Source organism: Corvus moneduloides, chromosome 9 (genome assembly GCF_009650955.1).
Source record: "Corvus moneduloides isolate bCorMon1 chromosome 9, bCorMon1.pri, whole genome shotgun sequence".
Lineage (NCBI taxonomy): Eukaryota > Metazoa > Chordata > Aves > Passeriformes > Corvidae > Corvus > Corvus moneduloides.
In genome coordinates, this window is record NC_045484.1 from 953,572 (window position 1) to 974,491 (window position 20,920).

The following is a 20,920-nucleotide window of genomic DNA, read 5'->3' on the forward strand; positions in this document are numbered from 1 at the left end:
ACACTGCTAAATCAGAAATCCTCTGTAACATCAACTATATTCAAATTGTTAACTTTACATTAAGCATTACACCCCCTCCATGTGTGGAATATCCAAAAGAACCTGGGCAGAGCGTACTGGACTCTCACAGATGTCTAACACAACATTTATGCCCGACTCCCTCCCACAGCAGATATTATTGACTCAGTTTGGGTCAAACACTGTCCCAAAAATACTGTACAAACAGCACTTTAAAAGACGACCCTAAAATTACATTTAAAACTTCCTGCCCAGAACAGTACAACAGCTTTGAAGAAACAATCTCAGTGAAGTTTTAGGAATAGCTCAAGAGTCACGATGACCAATATCCTCTTTGTTCTTACTCATAATGTCAGTACAAAGTGTCATTTGTTTTGATCACAGATCCCCATTAAGAAAACAAAAGTGCCTTGCATGGATCATCATTAACTATAAATGCAGAGTCACTACCAAAGACTTCAGAGACCAAAAAACAGTAGGGACCAAAAAAAGTCTGTTCCAGACACAATGAACTTGAGCTCCTGATCTTGCGGAAACTAGAGAGCGGAGGAAAACTTATTGTCTAAAAGGCAAAAGCTGAGACAACTGCTAAGAACCAACACAACCCACGGCCAAAAAACCTAAGAGACCAAGCATACTAAAAAAGAAGCAACCCACACACTCCACGCCAAACCAAAAAGACCCAACAAACATAAAAGCCCCACAATGAAGCAGAGTCACCAAGGAATAGGCAAAGACCAACAAAGAAAAAACAAATTGCACCTTCCAAACGATATCCTTCAGTTTCACATTCGAGCCACCAAGCAGAAACCCACCCAGGTTACTGTACTGTAAGAATAAAGGTAGTATGTACGTACCCTTAAAGAAGAGAAATGAAAGTCACCTAAAACCATCCTTTCATTCAGTTTTTGGTAAGCATGATGATATTAAGATAGCAAAACTGATAAAAATAGAAACTTCCACAAAAGACAAAATAATAGCTCAAGCAACTTAATATTACTCCATTCCCTTGCAGGAAATTTATCACTGAAAATAATAAAATCCCAGACCTATGAAACTCTATGAGATCTCTAGGGGCGTGAATCTTGGCAAAGCACTGCCTAATCTGTGCCTATCTCGTGAAGACGGAGATAAGAGACACAAGAAGACACACATTGGAGAGAGACATGACAAAAAACATATATGGAAGCATATTATTAAAAAAACCCAGATTACTAAGAGTTGTTGAATATGCAATACCACTACAAATATTAAAACAAAAACCATTTAGAAATACAGCAAAGCAGTACAATACAGGACAAATAAAGCTATCCGATGGACAGAAGAACAAAAAAAAAAAACCCCATAAGTCAATCATTAAAGGACTCTGGTAGCTGATTCCTGTAAAATTTCTGCTGTGAATTTCAGCTAGAAATGATGCCACTAAAGCTGTAAGCATGAAGTAGCCAGATGAGACCCAGATATTTGCATTAATTAGGGACCAACACCACCTGCAAAACAATGCCGAAGGGACTCTGATGCTGTACTCTATGCAGTTCTGGTCACCTTGCTTCCAAAACATTTTTTCCATGAAATGCATGCACAGAAGGGCTTGCAGATATTCTGCAAGTACTCTGAAGACAGTGAAACTTCTTTCATAAGTGGAACCCAGGAGACCCCAGCTTGCTTATGGTACGAAACTGAGATCTGCTGAGGACACACTTGCCGCGTTTAACTACCAGGAAGATGCACCAGAAGTATGACTAAAATGCAAATTTATGCTCAAAATCTGAATAACAGCAATTGGGTTCTTGAACAGTTTTCAGACAACACCACTAACAGCAAATACCCCATAGCTGCTTAAGCTGATGCTGGACTCCTTCCTGACAGAAACCTTGTCACACGCTGCTGCACCAGCAGCACAGCTGACCCAGTAACACAGACTCCTGCCTTCCAGAGTCCTGCTGGAAACTCAAAGCACTTCTGTACTCACACAGCTCACTTATGTCACACATACATCTTTCCCTAAGCATCTGTTGCTCAACAGTCACGGCAGTATCAGCTGGTTAAACTCCAAGACAGATGAAATTAGAATCCATGGAACAGCAAGAAAGGGAACAAAAAATTCTTTCATTAGGTTTGACACTGAAGTTTTAAGTAAAAAAAGAAGCTTCATTTAAACACGTTCATTTAAATTTAGATTCTCTTTTTTACCTTAGAAAAGGCTTTACCTGGCAATTAGGTAAAATTACTATTCTTTAAGAAGACACTATTCACAGAGCACTTTCACTATAATTTGTCCTGAATAAATCTTATTGCTGCTTTTATGCACCTCATTCCCCAGCTCTGGGAATGGAAGGAGGCTGGGGGAGAGAGAAAAGAAATAGAGAGAGATAACATTAAGGTAATAGCAAGGCTCTGTCTCATTCATATCTTGGTTTCCAGCTATCTAGACCTCTTCTCCACAGTTCTCCAGTACCCAGTGCTCTCCTTTTTAATCTCAAGAACTGGTACACCTTGCAGCTCCCATTTCCTTGGATGAGATAAAGAAAGAAAAACCAAAAGTAAAAGCCAGAATATCCTTCTCCAGGGCACAAGTTACTCATTTACCAAATCCTATTACAAAATTCACACCATTAGCTCAGTCTGTCACCAACTTGCAACAATCACCAAGAGGTTCAGCTCAAAATGGCAATTTTTCCAGGTTAGTTACACACAAATAGGAAGGAGATCCTTACCACTCTCACTTCCACCACGCAAAAGCAGCTTTCCTCAGTGGACTGACCCAGGGCCAGGACTTAACTGAGAGATATTCTAGCACAAGGTAACAAATTTCAGCATGAGAACTGGTACACAGCTGCAAGCAGTGGCAGATCCAGGCCCTCACACAGGCATGAACCAAGCAGAAGGAAAAGGATCATTGCAGGCAACAAATGGAGTAAGCCAAAAATGTGAACATGTGTACGTGCTGTTTAGGTTTAGCCTGAGGTCACAAGAGGTTGGCCTTCTGCTAACCAAAGGCCTCTCCAGCAGCAGCTGAGTGTTAAAAGACAAAATGTATGCATGCTAAGAAAATAACTGCACAAAACCTGAAGAACTTTCTGCTCACAAACTGCTTACAAATCATCAGGTCCCTGGCACTTCCCTTCAGAGATCACCAACAAGCCTCTGTCAGTAGTTCTTGAGAAAAGTCCACAGAAGAAAGCTTTATTCCTTTGGATCTGGCTATTACTTTGCAATTGCTATCAGAAGAGGGAACCTCTGAATTTATGAGACCTAGTTTGGTTTCCTTCCCATATGCCAAAAGAGTAAGCAGGAGGGAATTCTTTTAGCACAGAAAGTACATCAAAAGCATAATGTTCTACCCTCCTCATCTCCCTCCAACAACGAAAGCCAACCCAAAGCTTAATCTCTTTGAGCAACATTTCTTCTCATCCTGAAGAAGAAATCCAGGTTTCCTCAGTGACGAACCAGAGGAGAATCCCTCCTTGCCCCAAAGATACACAACAGGAAAAAATATAACCTAGAGGTATTTCTGAAGGACAGGAGCCACTGAGAGTTATTTTCAAGAATTAGAAGATGGCAAAGAAAATAAATAAGATTTAAACCAGAAGCAAATATTTTTAATTAATTAGGCCATTCAATAAGATGATAATCATTCCCCAATTGGATTTTCCAAGACCTCCATCACATGGCCATACAGTTGTCAGTTTTGTTTGCACACAAGAGGAGCAGTAAATGATTAATATCCTCTTGATTAACTGATGCTCAGTTTGTAAAGTGTTATTATGGCTAAGAAGTGCAGGCACAATATCAGTGGAATTAATAAAGGAAGAGCACATCTGCATACACCATTCTGAACAGGGAAATCATATTCAAGAGCATGCTACAGTGGAGCATTGAATGCTGCTAACCTGGACTTCAGGATCCAAAAATTCTTTTCAGAGGGATTTAGATCCAGTTTTGCTTTGTTTGAGGATAATACAAACAACATATAAATATGGAAGCATTATTAAGGCTGTGCATCAGCAAAAATATCACATCTCACAGTGAAAAGTCTCTAGAACTGCCTTCTATATTCCTAGCTTTTTTATACTGTTATTTTAAATAAGGCAACACAAAAATCAGCAGAAGGCAGACTTGAAGAAAACCATTGTAATGATCTGCAAATGGATCCATGCAGGTGGCATGCCTTCTCTCAGAACAGAAAGTGTTTCACAGGAAAAAGATCTGGGAAAAATACTTGAATATAATTTTATGTACAACCGCACACTTGTAAGTTGCGAGACAGGGATGACAACTGACAGCCTGAGCTTTGCTACTGCAAACAGGCTACAGAGCTCAGACACCAGCAATCACCACAACTTGCATGCCAAAAGCACATGTAAGAAAAAAAACAGTGACAAAAACTGAGCCTGAGGATCCACAACGACTTATCTGTGTCAACCTACACATCACATAGGGATGTGAAGAAAACTCAAATATCCATGCAACTCATTAAATAAACTCCTGGAAGCATTAAATGCTAGAGTCAAAATTACAAACAGCCAAATCAAAACCAAGATGATCCAATCATCCTAGGACACATTTTTAATGAGAGAGAAATGAGAAAGTCCCAGCTGTTGCTGAGTAACAGGCTCCAAATCCACAGAACTAAGGACTCGGTACATCCACCAGCCTCGACTGCACCCTTGCCTTGTACAGGAAGGCAAAAAAGATTGACATTTAAGGAAAAGAAGGCAAAACTCCTCCCCCATGGAGTGCCTGACTTTCTCACTCAGAAGAAAATACTGTTGAGAGAACATTTTACTGTATTTTTTTGTAAAGCTACTAATAGACAATAAGAACCTTTCTCAAAGAGGACACACAGTATCATAGTCTGGTTTGAAATTCAGCTTTCAGAGAGATGAGTACAGTCTTTATCAATAACACCTTTGACAGCAACATTTAACTGATGTGCTCTGTAATTATTCTTTCCTGAACATCATGCATTGATATGCACCGTTGCTATAGAAATGGTGCTAACAGGAAAAAATCTATCAGCCTATGAATTGCCTGTTTGGTACGATGACTATTATGGGAAACTACAATAGACATTGGGGAAGAGAGCTGGTCTTCTGCCTGTGTCACTGGCCCCTGCATTCATTCACAGAAGTGTGTCAAGCCTAGGGTAAACAACTTCGACAAGCAAACAACACACAAACCACTTACTTATCGATCGGCGTATCCCATTCACCTCTTTTCCACATTTCTAACTCCCTTTGGAAGGGCCTCAGTAAATCAGCCAACTTAGGAAAGAACAGATGAAGACCTAAATATCCATAGTTTAATGTTATACACCTTTCTCCACCCAAGATCAGTCAGCAACTGGTGATCACCAAAGCATCTGCCCAATAAAACATGACATAGAAACCAAATTACATAGAGACACAGAAACCAAGTAAATTCAAGTACAGAACTCCAACAGTCAGATGGCCCAACCATATACCAGTGACCTACTCAGTGTCTGGAACTGTTAACCAAGAATATGCTTGCTTCAACTGAAATTCAGAGTGAACTTTTTCATTAAGGAGGACAGTATGTTTTTTAAGATGGTATCAGACTTTTTTCTTGTTATCAAAATAGAAACTTACAGTAGACCATAGGGCAATGTTGTCTCTTTAGACACTCAAGGTAGACAAGAATTTATTTGAAGACCTGAAATTCTGGTAAACCCATTTATTGCATGTGCATTAGCAACAGCCCGGTCACCAGAAAAATCCCAATGTGATTTCAGGTAAATGTGCAGTATAAATGAGAGCCCTGCCGGAGCCATTTCTAAGCCATCTATCTACATTATTGATGAAAGGATCTGCCCTAAAGAGGGAATGACATAATAAATATCTACAGAACTTGTCTAACTGATGTAGAATACAAGGCTTTCCAGAAGACATCAAAAAGACACTGAGATGTAGCAGCACAAGCATTAATTTGAAGAGCATAGCTGGCAAAGAGTAAGAACCAGCTACACAATATAATCTGTATACCTCTAAGGGCAGTAAAGGCAAGCCTCAAACTCTTGTTACAAAACCAAGAGAAAGACACTGTAGGGGTAAGATTAATGACATGTCTTCGATACAGACTGTCAAGCAGGTTTTTTAAGATTATTCCAGCACTATGAATTCAGCACAGTATGTTCACAAGTGATATCCTACCCAACTACTTGGATATTTGAGTTGTTCCATTCTGTGGATGACTGGATAATTATCACTCAAACACATCCTTAAGCCTACGAAACACAGCTGAGTCAGTTTCTGCCAAATCAATGAAAGCAGACATTAAAGACTGATTTAAGTGCAGATATGTGCAAGCCAAAAACTTGGGTCCAAGAGTAACAACAGAGGTATCCTGTACACAATATAGTTGTGACAGAGATTTGAAGGAGAATGGTGTTTTGAATATTAACTATTGGTTTACAGCAGATAACACTTTCCTTTTAAGGAAATCATGCCATTTAACATTTCATTTAACTAAGAAGACAATTATATCCATTTTTTGCTTATCTTTTAACTGAGAAAAAGTAAATCTAAAATGCTATAATGCAAGAAAGTGCATAGCATGACAAAGGAGGCTATCACAATTAGGGATATAACACCCATTGTCACGTGACCACGAGGTGATGTCAACTTTATCTTTCAAAAGCTCACAGATTAGAACCTTCCAAAAGAATCCTTCATGAACTGCTACTTCAGTAATACTAATAGCCAAAATCTTAGCAAAATTATTGGAAAATGCTTTGCTTTCTTTTCCAGGTTCACCAAAACCATCACAGTGATAAAGTAGCACAAAGCTCAGGGAAACCACAAGTAGAAGAACTGAAGCAAAGATCCTCAGATCCTAAGACATCTACCAGGTAAGCATTTTCCTGGCAACTTCTGGCAGGAAATACTGCAGGAATTCAGTCCTAAATTTTGCACAAACATCTTTTTTCCCCCCTTCTGCAGAGGACATCTTCTGGCCCAGAATACCCAACAGCACTGGCTTATTCTCAAGCAACAGACAGTCATTGTGGACAAACCAGTGAAAACGAATTCTTTACCTCATCTAAATGAAAATACAACACTTCTTTGAGCCCTGCCATGCCCTCTATTGCTGCCTTAAAGCAACAATTCAGCCACATAAACATACAGCTTAGCTAAGACAAGCATTTTTGCTCTCATACAAGATTCACCTTGAATAGGAGGAAAAAACATGACAAAAGGCCATGACTAACACAGAGAACTGAAAGGGTCTCAGCAATAGTTTCTAAGTATTTGGAATGAGTACCCTAAGTTACAGTTTGGACAAGGATTTGATACTGCTTTGTTATTACTGTCATTAATTTATGTTATTACTGTCCTTGTTCTGCAGGTACAAGGAAATCTGTCAACATCAGAAGTATGAGTGGATGCTGCACACCAAAGGGGGAGCAGCCTTCCTTGAGCAACAAAAAAGCCCCAGTGAAGAGAAAGCTGTGCTGGGAACAAACTCAGCTGGGAGAGCTGGACAGGGAACCCAATTAAATATATGTATGTGTACATGTGTGTGTATATATATATTTAAACTAAATTAATTAAGAGCTTTCAATATTATCCCAAAGTCAAGATCATCCATATCACCAAACTAAAAAACGAAACCAAAACACAAATTAGTAATTCATTTCCCCATTCCATACTAGCAGGAAGCAAGTTGCCTCTTACCTGCTGAAAGAATGGCTGAAAAAGTCAATACCTTGGCTGCACTTTGAAAACACTTTCATCTTTTAGTTTCATGTTCAGCTTGCCAAGTAGGGGAGGTTCATGCTGGGCCTGCTGTTATTTAAACATAATGAGAACCAGCCACATCATAAATAGGGTATTAGTACCTTACTGGTGGAACACCCTGAAGTCACCGGCCACAACATGGTTAGTGTGTTTTGGCAGGTGATACTTTTGAAACAGCTTTATCACTTAAAAGCAAAGATATTTTAATGACCTATACAAATTTATATTTCACTACCTCCAAGACAACAAAGAAAAGCCACCTAAGCAAAAACAGGCAAGGCAACTACCAGTTTAAATGCAATCCAGGGATTTACAGGGTCCTCCCAACAGAAGAATCTAGTTTGCTCACAAACAACAGAGCAGGGTTTTCCAGGTGAGCTGTGTGTGGCTAATAAACACCATAAATCTGACAGAGCTGGCAAACATCAGACAGCAGGGCTGCTCTACCAGAGACTGCTGCATCAACCAGCTCCCTCACTGACAAATGAAACCAATTCAACATCAGCTCCCCCTGGGACAGAAGCACATGCTCGACCCAGCCCCATACCCAGAAAAGAACACAATTCACAAGAGGCAGAATCTCCAACCTAGGCAAGACTCCTTTATCTCTTCCATGAGGCGTTCTCTGATTTTAAGGATTGTTACATTAAAAAACATTGGCCTCCCCAGCATCAGGGAAGATGCTAATTACGAATTCCAGAAGACAGCAATTCTCTTCCTGTAAGCAAAGCACTTCTACCAACTTTAGGAGAATCATAAATACCGAAGAGGGCACAAAGAAACAGTGATCAGCAAGTCTAATGATAAGATCATAGAAACACACCCTACTGCCCCAGGGAAAAAAGATATCCAATTCCATTAATGGGCTGGACCGTAATAGGGAAAGATGACACCAGAGAAGAGACAAGCAACAAAAACTTCAGTTGCTGAAGTCCATCACTTCTCCTCATCTCTCCTCCCTCACTTCAAGTAAAATCAAGAAGATATCCACGACATTCAGTACCAGACACAGAAATCTGACACCTGAAAGCAACACACAACTCTGGCAAATCCCAAGGCAGCAAAGGGAAGCCTGTCCTTTCCTGGTCCCTGGAGAGATCTCACCTCTGTCCATGTCCTTTAACTCCACTACTGCCTGATTCTGTTTTCCATTTAAGACTATTACCTCATAAAAAGAGATGAAGTATGTAAAATAATTTCCTAAGTCAGGAAAACAAGAGCTAGCTTTAAAAAAAAAAAAAAATAGGTACAGCTGAAATAAAGCTCTAAACTCTTCTACAACGTACCTTTGTTGACAAATGAGGGATTTAAGCAAAGTTTTGTGGGTGCAATAGCTTAGCAAGACATCTCTCATGTTTGTCTGATAAATAATGCAAGGAGCTATCTTTCCTTTTTAGCAGTATCACTTAACAGATGCCAACCGGATTTCTGTGTCTAACAGTGCGACACAAATACAACACACCTCTGAAGTGTATCAACATACAGATCTGCACAACAGATTGCACATTTTCCAAACCTACCCTTTATAGAAGACTTCTGGCCTCGACAACACTCTTTCAATTAATGTCTTTACTGTCTTGGGATAACAATTCAGATCGAGAATTATTCTTCAACAAAACCACATCAGCCTCAAATCAATAGTGCATATTGTTCACTTCTCTTAGTCTAAACATCCTTAAGAATTCATACCCATTTTGCATGCTTAGTAAATTTTTCTATAAGCCCTGACATAACGTCACCTTAAATACTTTAAAACTTTCCATTGTACATACAAAAAAATAATTTAGCAATGTGCAACAACAAATACGTGGGTATTTCTTTCCCCTCTCCCTCCCAGTCATATGGCATTCATGACCAAAACCACAAGAAATTAAAACAATTCCAGCTGCTGGTCTCGAACACAGGTTTAGACCTCTCTTCTTAACAAACCCATGTCCCTGAATAGCAGCTTATACACAGCTAGAGAAATGCCTCTTTGAAGATAAATTAAATTGCCTTATCTGAAACATGAACTAGGTCCTAATTGAAGAAGCCTTCCCACCACTAAGACACCTTCAGAAGAGTCAAGACTGACTTTTCAGAAGTGTTAAAGGCAAGTCACAGCATAAAATACGGTTCAAGTTCTGTCACATAGACCCTATCCACATTAAAAAAAAGCCAGCGAGTTAATTAAGTACAAGGGCAAGTCGTTACATGCAGACAGTGAGGAAGCTACTCACAAGCAGCTCCTAGAGCACTCCATCTGTTTACCTGCCATTCCTCAAAGGTAACGAAATACTGTACCTCAGAAGTAGCTTTTTTCACTTCATATTGTTTTAATGTGACTTCAGCTTTATAAAACACTGTACCTCTGGCACCCATCTCCCCATAAAACTTATCAAGCTTGCCTTTTTCTTTCATCTCCTGACTACAGTTTGGTTAGCACCATTTTCCTCTCCAAATTCCTTTCAAATTATTCCAGGTGGACACTTGACCACTTTAATAGATATAGGCAGTAGAGCTGAACAATCTCCACAAACAAAGTTGTCTTTTGCCAGCATACCTATGGCTCCACAAGAGTATAAAATACAGGCAAAGAATCCCAGTTTCATACTGCAATTAGATTTGGTACTACTACCTTCCTTTGTCCAATGTAACACACTATGTACTTGTTTAAAGCACCATTAAAAAGTTAGCAAGGCATATCACTAAGAATACCAAAATCCATTATCAAAGAGCTATCTGGCAAAATCTGTTCAAAAGAAATCCAAAATAGGCCCAGCCTGGGAGGGACAAAAAAACCCAGAGGAGGATTATAAGAAATTATAATCAACAGAGAAACAACCAGCCACAGGTGGTGAGCAAAGCACTTTTCAAACACGAAGTAGCAAAACCATTTCTACTATAGAGGGACATTTGCCAATATACAAGTAACACGGAAAACAGTTTCCTAAGAAACCACACACCTGACACCATCAGTGAATGACATATTAAAAGGTAACAGTAACAAAGCCTTATAGCTAGGTAATGTTTAACCTCATCCTATCTTGAGGCAGACCTGCGAGGGCCAGGTTTTATCCACCCTAACAAATGCCTCAAGTTTCAGGCTGCTCGCTGTCCACCACACTCATGTCTCTCAGAAGCAGAGGGCTTCTGTGCAGCTAAGCAGAAATCTTCCTAATACTTCAATAATTTTGCACTCTGAGCTCCAGAAAATACTTGCAAATCACTTCAACTGCATGTAAGGACTGAACTCAATGGATTCCACTCTTACACATTATTCTTTTCCAAAATGCCTGTTGGCATATTTCTGTAAAAGTCTGATCAATAATAATATCACAGTTATTTGGAGGTACTTACCAGACAAGCCTGATGACTAATGCCTAAACACACTGGTCAGTCTAAAAGTACATGACTAATATTCTAAAAATAAAAGAGATAGCTGCCACAACTCAGGTAGACTTACCAAGAAAGCACATGGGAAAAGTGGCTGTTGGCAGAGGGGTCTGGACAGGCCAGCAACAGCAGCACTGCTCAGGTGCCCTTTAACCACACAGGGAAAGTTAATTACATGACCGTGGAGAGGAAATACAACGGTCATGAGTCATCCACATAACCATGTGCTTTATCAATACACTTCATAATATTAAAGTTACTAATTAGCAACAGCACAAAACAGTGATGCAGTAATTGGAGAGTGAGTAGCTCGAATCTTTGGACCTTTTTATCTTCTACTGATCTGGCACTTGGAATTTATGTGCATTTTGAAATCCACAATGAACACGTAGGAAACTGTGCAATGCTACCAGCATTCTAACACCCTGCATCTGCTAATTGCAGATGCTTTTGGAATCCCCAAAATACTTTACAGACTTCTGGACATGATCAGCTATATTACCAAGTTTCCAGTAACACCATCATCACTCTCAACTCACTCCACCAGCCTACTGTAGAAGATGAAACAATGGCAGAGTTTAGCTCTGTGCGAAAGGAATTTTCAGGTCTGCCACAAGGATCCTAAAGTGCCTCAAATTTTTCTGCATAAAATCTGAAACAAAGTTTATCCCAAGCTCCTAGACTTGCACACCCATCTAGGGATTCAAGACAACCAGGTATCAACACTCCACAAGCTCAGCTATAAACAAATGTCATCTGATCCACTTTTAATTTCAGCTGGTTTATGGGAACTTGACTTTATACTTGCCAGTTATCTCCACCACTAATACTTTTTCCCGTTCCTTTCTCTGCTGTGACATTAGCCCAAGATTTTGTGTGGCTGAAGTGGACAGTTTGGGGGAACTATCAAACTGAAAAAACAAGGCAAGGAGGGTTAATTTCTTAGCTGGGTAAGTTCCCTGATGCAGTTCTCTCTACTACGTTATCTCTCGGTTTCTGCCAATACAGTGTGAGAAGTGAGCAGTCAATAAATAAGCTGCCTCACTGCACATGGGGTCACAACCTAATTCAATTACAAATCAACTTAAATAAGCGTGGAGGACCCCAAAGTTATCAAGCAAGCAACAGAAATTCAGAGCAATTAGAAGATTAAACAAACAACCTGGCAATAAAACAAGTGGACTAGAAACAACCATTTACAGAGTTTATAAATTTGAGTTTTACACAGAACTCACCTGTGCTTACACACCTCCTCAGACAAATTCATACATGAAGAAAAACAGTAATTTAAGACCTTCAGCTTTTCACAGGAGGCTTCTGCCTGCCTACACGTTAATCTGAAAAGGATGTATCACAACAGAAAATGTGCTTTGTACCAGCCCTGTTTATTCACTTATTGGTCCAAGTCCAGTCACTCTGTGACATTATACTACTAATTCTAAACCTAAATTAAAATATAATACTACAGTCTAGACAATTACCCCAAACCCCGGGCACATTAATAATGGGATAAAAGCAATCCAATTTACAAACTGCATTAAGATCACTTTTTTCAGGACCTCTGCCAGTTTTATCTAGCCACTATTATCTAAGAAATACACCTTCAACTTCTGAAAAAGATCAATATCCTTCTTCCCCAGCACAATCAATCTGAGCCCATTTCAATGAGAGAAGATTCCATAGTCTCCAAGCTGTCCCTTAATGAATAATGAGGGATGCACAAATCAAGCAGCTTTTAATGCCACACTACTACAGCAATGGTCAGAGCATGGACAGGCAGACCTAGGTCACGTCAGACTTCATTGATTGCTGCCAATAGCACTGCTCCATTAAAGAGGAAAAGAGGTGACACGTACATATCCCAAAGCATAAGTGCCACTCAGGCAGCTCCAAAGCCAGCAAAACCTTCTGCACCACATTTTGCATCCAAATCACTTTAAAATGGAATTACAGCACGAGAGCCAGGATATCTCAAGCTTCTCCTCTGCAAACCCTGTTACCCATTTCTTCTGTGTGTGCTTCAGTCCTCGGACAGCTGACAGACACACAGGACAAGCAGTGTAAGTCAAGAGATTCATGAGCTCCAAGAAATTAATAGTTTGGGCCAACCACTTTTTGGCAGAGGAGATCATAGCAAGCTTGACAGTCAAATTCCCTTGCTGGCAGTTCTGCTTATTATCTGGGCATGCTGGTCTCAACTCCTCAACTGACCCAGGCTTGTTGTATTTCCTTACTTGCACTAGGAACTACAAAACTATCTAAAACCCATGGGAGGAAGGGCAAAGATGACTTCCAGTCAAATTTTCCAGGTCTGATCAGTTGAGGGGGTACCACTCCTCCAGTCAAAGACTTAAAAAACTGATTTTACTGCTTCAATATGATTGCTAAGAACAAGTAATAAATGTGAGTCACCAGAGGGCACTAACACTTCTACCAAATGGTAAATGCAGCCCTTCAATTAGGGAGGCTGATAATTACATCCACATCATCATGTATATTTTATCTGGATTGAACTTCAGCCAGCTTGTTCTAATCCATGTTCAAATCTCAACTACATACTGATGAGGCACTGAGCTACATTAACTGTTGTGGTCAACACTTGCAATTCATGGGAGAGGCTCACAGTCTCCTCAGTCAGACCAGGGAAAATAGGGCAGGCACATGTTCACATGCAATCTCCAGCTTCCCTTGCCTATGGAACGTATGCGTACATCCAAATACAAATGAAATTCTGAAACACACATGGAGAACAGGCCACAAGTCCTACATCTCATAGAAACAGAATAAATAACTATTCTTGAGAGTTTGAATCAAGATCTGTCCTATCATAGGGGACTGCAAGCAATTTCTGCCTGCAGAAGAGAAAAGGGAAAGGCTGCCCCTTGACCATCGAGCAGCAATGGATGTGTTGTTCTCTCAAGTCTGGCACCAAATCAACTGCCATGTTACAGCCTTAATCTTTAACAAAGGAGGCTGCTCTTTACCACTGAGAAATAGGCAGGTCTTTAAACCACAAATACTATGCTCAGGAGGGGTTGATAAGAGTGTTTCTTGATACTCTGACCAAGCAGCTCTAGAGCCTCAGTGCCAGGCAAAGGTGTGCGCTGCAGCACAGCCAGGGAGCTTCTGGGGCAGGAAACCTTGACTTGTTGATGCAGTTGATAGAAAGAGCCAAACCACACCTAAACAGTTCAGACCTATTGAAATAAGGGCAAAGCCTCCAGGCCCTCTAGGGTACACAGATGCTTCTTTTCCCAGCTTTACCTAGACTGTCACTCTTGTAGTCAGGACTGCAGGACAACAAAGACAAGGCAAGAGAAAGGGAATCCCATCCTTCTGGAAAAGTACACCTTACTCATCAAGCTGTTGTTTGTCTGTGCTGAAGTTACTGACATGTAAAAAGTTACAGTGACAATAAGGCTGGGGTAGGAAGGACTCTGTGAGCAAACTCAGGGGATCTCCATGGGTTCAAGGAAGACACCACCTGCGCCACATGACAGCCTACAACCCATCTGGAAGCCCGTCAGGAGTTTTGAAAACACCAGCTGAGAGTGTACTAGGGCAGCACACCTCAGAGCAGCGAGTCCAAGAGAGTAAAGATCAGCCTAAAATGCAGGTCAGGAACACCACATTTTAAAATACTTTGTGGTGACTCACTAGATTTCCCAGTGTTTTATTTGCTGTACTATAAGATTTAGCAAACAGGTCCCTTTTTCTAGACAAACTCTCCTATAAACTGAAACACAGACTGGGAACAGCCTCCCTTGGCCACAAGCTGGTTCAATGCCCATCATCTATGCCATTCTGAGTCAGAGCAAGCAGCTCCAGCATTCACAACACACCACGCTGCACAACACATCCTCCCTGTTCAGGGCTTCGGGCCACCCTCTCCCTGTTCCCCCACCTTCTCCACTTCACACAGCTCCTCCTGACTGCACAAAGCCAGCGTTGGGAGCCCTTAGACACTTCACACTGCCCTGCTTCAGCTCGGATTTCGGATGGCCCCTTCCTGCTGGGCAGAAGTCTGAGTGGGACCAGCTTGCCCACAACTAGGGACTCCAGTGCCATTTTCCCTGGAATCCTATGAGGTTTTTATGGATCTTTGTAAAGGAAAAAGAGTTTCAGTCACACATCCACATGTTCCAGAGGACTGAGCATACAGAGCATCTACTTAAAACACCCAACCGCAATATTAAGACACACTCGCTTCAGCAGTCTTTTAAGGTGATTAATTCATAAACAGACAAAACATGAAGCCCACAAAGCTTCTGCTCATGCAATAACTATGACACACACACTTATATTAAAAGGTGATTCCTACTGCAGCAGTTCCAGGTATTTAAATGCAAAGGTTTTTAACAGAAATGTTTCCTCGTAATTTTGAAAAGTCATTTCTAAGTGTGTTTTCTAACAAGAGCTGTAAACAACACGTAGAAGAGAAATGCATCATGCCTTTGGTGGCTTATACTTTGACAAAATGCAACCAATTACACTCCCCACCCCTAAAGGATATTTTCAACTCAGCTTTAGTTATTGAATGGAAGGAGGAGCTCAAATGACTCAGCTTCAAGCAAATATAAAGGAAAAGATTAACCCCTAATCTCAATCAAAAAAAAAAATAGTGGAACAAGCTGATTAAGATGGAGGTGTGGCTTATCAATTCAAACCTTTTAATATTCAAACACATCAAGCAGAGCATTAGCACACTGTGACTGAGCATTACTTTTCTGTACAAACACAGTCAATTTCAAAAATCAAAGTTTACACAAGTAGTTGAAGTTAAAGTTAGCCCTGTATCTTCATTCTTGTTCATCAGTGCTGAGCAACATAAAGATCAATAAAACACTGAAACACTGGCATTTTTAATCTACAGTCACCAGGCAAGATAAAAGCATGGAAAGGAAAAGACCTCTCCAAAATTCTGCAGGAAAACCCCCACATTTCTACAGGAAAAAAAACCCAAAGAAACAAACAAAACCCACTGGAGAGTAAACAGGATAACCTCATGAAGGGGGTTTTCTAGGCGGAGTTGTCTCCATTAGACTGAGTTAAGCATTTCTTATCAAAATGCAGCAAAATAAATTACGAGGCAGAATATTTCACACGGGAGCTCACAGACACCAGGTGAGTGCCGTACATCCTCCACACGAATTCACAACTGCTTGTCTCCCCAACTCGGCCATGCCACACCAGCAGCTCAGTGCAGAGCACACCCGCAGCTGTGCTGGGAGGGGTATTTAATTCCAGACTAGCCGGAGTGTTCCTTTACATGCAGCCCGAGCTCCAAACACAGATGTCACCAGAGGGCACCCTCTCAGTTCCAGTGACCCAGCTTCAGCCAGCTTCTGAGCAGGACTGCAGACAACCCACAAGCAGGGATGTGCAGAGGCTGTGGAAAGCAGAAACAGTTCTGCTTCTACAAGAGATTGCCTTAAAAAAAAAAAAAAAAAAAAAAAAAAAGCCCACCATAGAAATTAAATTTAAAAAAAAAAAAAAAAGAATTTACATACAGAGCCCAGAAACATAAAATATTTTCCAGAGTTTTTCTATCAGAGACACTGCTAGAAAAAAATCGCAATTATCAACTTCTCTACAATGTTATGCTGTGGCACTTGGTGCCAACTCGCTCCAGCAGTTTTGGCACCCATGTGGTCATATCAACTTCCAAAAGCAGGGTCCAAGGCAGTACAGCTCATGCAGAGGTGCCTGTGGAAGTCCTCTGGTTCTGTTATCAGACACTACACCTTACAATAATACATGAAAAAAATGCGTGAGTAGTTGTCAAGCTTTGGTCCATGTATTATTTCTAATGCCCTGTTGAGAGTTAATAATGTTTTAAAACAAACACCTGGTGAGTCAAAGTTCATTAAATAAAATTACGTACAACCAGTAAAACATGCAATAGGTCTATATACCAAAAAGGGTCTCAAACAACTGGTTGGTATGCACAGAATGTTACACCCATTTTGTTTAGAAATAAACACCACCACAGTACAACTAAAATGAAGTCAGCTGCAGAAGCAAGCAGTGATGAGAGAAAAAGAAAATAGTCGCTGTGCATCCCATATTTTCCAATCTTGAGAAAACCTAAAAAGCTGTAGGCCTATCAAACATTTGATTGCCTGGTTATCTACTGATCCCATTTGAAAAGAAATAGTCTCCACCTCCTCTAGCTATCTGTGATTGCAAAGCTCCTTAATTCAGCAGAGGCACAGAAGGAGGGGTACAGGAATAAGACCTGTGCAAAGGTACCTTTTGTCAGTAGAGGCATCTCTCAAATAGTGACAGTATAGGAAAGCTGCAAATAGATAAACACATCCACAGAATTTCACCAGGCCTGTAACTACTATTAAACCCACAGGGCAAGTAACTCCAAACTATTACCTGTCATCACCACTCATCGTGGTTTCAAATATATCTACAGAATTGCCTTTCCAGCATCTGCTGCCAGGAAAGAAATAATGCTAAACATGCCTCACGTCTAATAAACAGCATCAATTTGTCCATCCTCTAAAGCAGATTCCTGTCTACTGAAAGGCAACATGCTCTGAAATTACCCTGGTTTACATGAAAGTGGTGCAACGTGGCGTTCACCCCCTGCTTACACCCAATGTTCCTCGTATCCTCATCCCTGGGCACTGCCCTGTCCCTCGTGTCCCCATGCCTTCCTGCTGCCCTGTCCCTCGTGTCCGCATCCCTGTGCGCTGCCCTGCCCCTCGTGTCCGCATCCCTGTGCGCTGCCCTGCCCTCGTGTCCCGGTCCCTGGGCCCACCCCTCGGGCAGGACCGATGGATAGCGGTATCTCGCCGCCACAGCCTCCGCGCCGCCCGCCCTCCGGCCCCCGCGGTGCCCCGCGGGCGGACGCGGCTCTGCCCGTCCCCGCGCACCAACACGCCCGTCCCCGGGGGCTCCCCAGACAGCGACGGGGAGGTGCCCACGTTATAACCCACTCTTCAGCCCCGCACGCAGGCACCGGGGGGCGAGCATCTCTCCCCGCACCCCGCATCCCTCCGTCCGGCAGCCAGGCCGGTGCCCCGCGCGCACCCCCGCGCACACACCGGCGAGAAGGGGTCCGGCGCCCCGCTCCCCGCCACCCCCGTGCGAGGAGGAGCAGGAGGAGGAGGAGGAGGAAAAGGAGGAGGAGGAGGAGGAGAGGGCGGCAGGTGGGCGGTGGAGCACCGGGGGGGCCGCGACCCTCCCCGGATCTGGGAGGGGACGGAGCGCCTCCAATCTCCGGCCGGCAACACCCCTGCAGGGCCCGGCGTGCGAGCCGGGGTGAAGCCTCCTTTCTTCTCTCCTCCTCCTCCTCCTCCTCCTCCTCCTCCTCCTCGGAGCCGGACAATGAACCCCGCGGAGGCGGGCGCCGGCTCCCTCCTCCTCGTCCTCCTCCTCTTCCTCCTTCTCCCCGCCGCGACAGCGCAGCTCACCTGCGAGAGGGGGGGATGGATGGCGGCGGGGCGGCCGCTCGGAGGTGCTCCCGGAGGGGTGCGGTGTGTGCGCGGGTCCCTGCGCGCCCCCGGCTCCGCAGGCGCGGGGCGGCCGCGGCCACGCTCCGTCACACGCTCACTCACACACACACGGGGTGGGGGGGCGCCCGCGCCGCCCGCGCATGCGCGCAGAGACCCCCCCGACCCGCCTCCTGCCGGTGCCGCGCGCGGGCTGCGCACGCGCCGCCTCAGCGCCGTCCCCCCGCCCCTCACCGGCGCTGAGGGCGGGGAGCTTTCTCGCTCGCTCCTTCAGGAGATCGATGGGGTTGGGAAAGAGCGCCGGGGTCAGCGAGTCCAACCTGTGACCAACACCACCGTGTCAACCAGACCGAGGTACTCCGTGCCACGTCCGGTGTTTCCCAAAACACCTGCTGGGACGGTGACTCCGCCGCCTCCCTAAGCAGCTCGTTCCAATGTCTAATTACAGAATCCTAGAATTGTTAGGGTTGGAAGGGACCTCTGGACATAATGCAGTCCAAACCCCCCTGCCCAGGCAGGGTCGCTGGAGCAGGTGCCACAGGAACGCGTCCAGGCGGGTTTGGAATGTCTCCAAAGAGGGAGACTCCACGCCCTCCCTGGGCAGCTGTTCCAGTGCTCTGCCCACCCTCGCTGCAAAGTTCATTTACATTTACATCTTCACCCATTCTGTGAAGAAATTCCTCCTGGTGTCCAACCTCAGCCTCCCCCGGCGCAGCTTAGGACCATTCCCTCTTGTCCTGTCCCTCGTTCCGTGGGAGCAGAGCCGGCCCCCAGCTGGCTGCCCCCTCCTGTCAGGGAGTTGTGGGGAGCCAGAAGGTCCCTCCTGAGCCTCCTTTTCTGCAGGCTGAGCTCTCCGTGAGGCGCCGCTCTCTAAAGAGCGAAAAGACAACGGGGGCAAGGAAAGGAACTGGCCCCAAAATTAAAACTATTACATTGCTAAGAGCTCCGTTCTGAAGGGACGCAGTGCAATGACTCCTAACGATTTTCTTCTCTGCTCCCACAGTCGTTAGGGAATAATCAGCTTATGAGGGGAAAACAAGACCTTCAAGGTGTTTGCACCATTTCTGGAGTGAAAGCCCTCAGAAAACCACAAGGTTTTGCAAGAGTTTCTCCGCAGTCGCCAGAGTTGGCAGTGCTACTGTCGTGGGGATAGGAATCGACATCTCCACCTCCCCATCCGCAGCCAGGCAGGCTCCGGCCCCAGTGAGTTATTGCAATAATTAATAGCTACCATTTACACATATTCTGAATGCTTTGAAAGCGAGGCGTAATCTCATTAAATTGTGAATTGACTTATTTTCATCCTGTCGTGGAGTTAAGACAGTCAACTGCTTCCTTCACATCCATGGGAGATGGAGTTGGTAATTTGTTCCTGTACTGGAACTGCTGCCATTGGATCTGTGGCCACCTGCTGTGGGTTTTAATGAAATATAGAGCCACCTGCTATGCAGAGTGCCTGATTTTTAATAGACTTGCAGACTGGTGAGAATATAGGTACCATGATCCAGATTAAACAAGTCCAGCAGGCTGGAAAGAGGGTACCAGCTTTTAAATCCGTGACAGGGAAATAAGGCAGGAAGGATTTGTGAAACTACAGGCACAAGTTTGACAGTAGGCAAAGAAAAGCACTGCTTTTAGGTACAGTGCCATTTCCCCAATTTTATTAAAGCTTTGTGCCTAGAAACATTGAGAACACTGTTTCCTCTTGGTGTTTTTTGTTTGGTTGGTTTTGGGTTTGGTTTTTTACCACCGTAATCTGACACAGTCTCAAATTCATTCTGAACTAGAATAAATGAAAGGAAAATAAAATGCCAAATGCCATCCTGCTACAAGGTTTTCAACAGGTGAGTCAGTGGATGGAAAGATTGTTTCACCAGATTTGTAACACAACAATTTGTAACATAGAAATAAGAAAATATTACAGAATCATAGAATCGTTAAAGTTGGAAAAGAGCCCTAAAATCATCAAGGAATAAGAGAAAAGAAAAAGTAGTAAAAACTCCTCAGAAGGGGGAAGCAATGGGATTTTTTTTGTAAGCTATTCTCCTTCACTAAAGCAGGAGGCAAACTATCTTGTAAAACAAGCTTCTAGGCATTAGGGGTGTATATATGGGTTAGGTGACAAATTTTCAAAGACATTTTACAATCCTCTCATTAAATGCTTCCAGAAAAACTGCCTCATGGGTTGTGAGGAAAAAAGCAATGTCACGGACCAAAAACTGACAGAGAACGTGTGGTCATTCATAACCATGGTGAAAATCCAAAAGAGTAAGGTGGTTTTAATTTTGTTGTAAATACCCT

The 20,920-nt window shown here is 43.0% G+C and overlaps 1 protein-coding gene across 7 annotated transcripts in view; it reads right to left on the bottom strand.

Annotated features, from left to right (window-relative positions):
• RALGPS2 (Ral GEF with PH domain and SH3 binding motif 2) overlaps positions 1-18,727 on the bottom strand; it is a 115,633-nt gene extending 96,906 nt beyond the window's left edge. For 2 of the 7 annotated variants that reach the window (XM_032117339.1, XM_032117337.1), the window contains exon 1: positions 11,224-11,320. The gene's annotated coding sequence lies outside the window, so the exon portion shown is untranslated. Of the gene's footprint in view, positions 1-11,223; positions 11,321-17,405; positions 17,452-18,211; positions 18,326-18,580 lie in introns of those variants that run through there. The other 5 variants (XM_032117340.1, XM_032117338.1, XM_032117342.1 and 2 more) reach the window with 4 other exon arrangements.
• Positions 18,728-20,920: the final 2,193 nt, after the last annotated feature.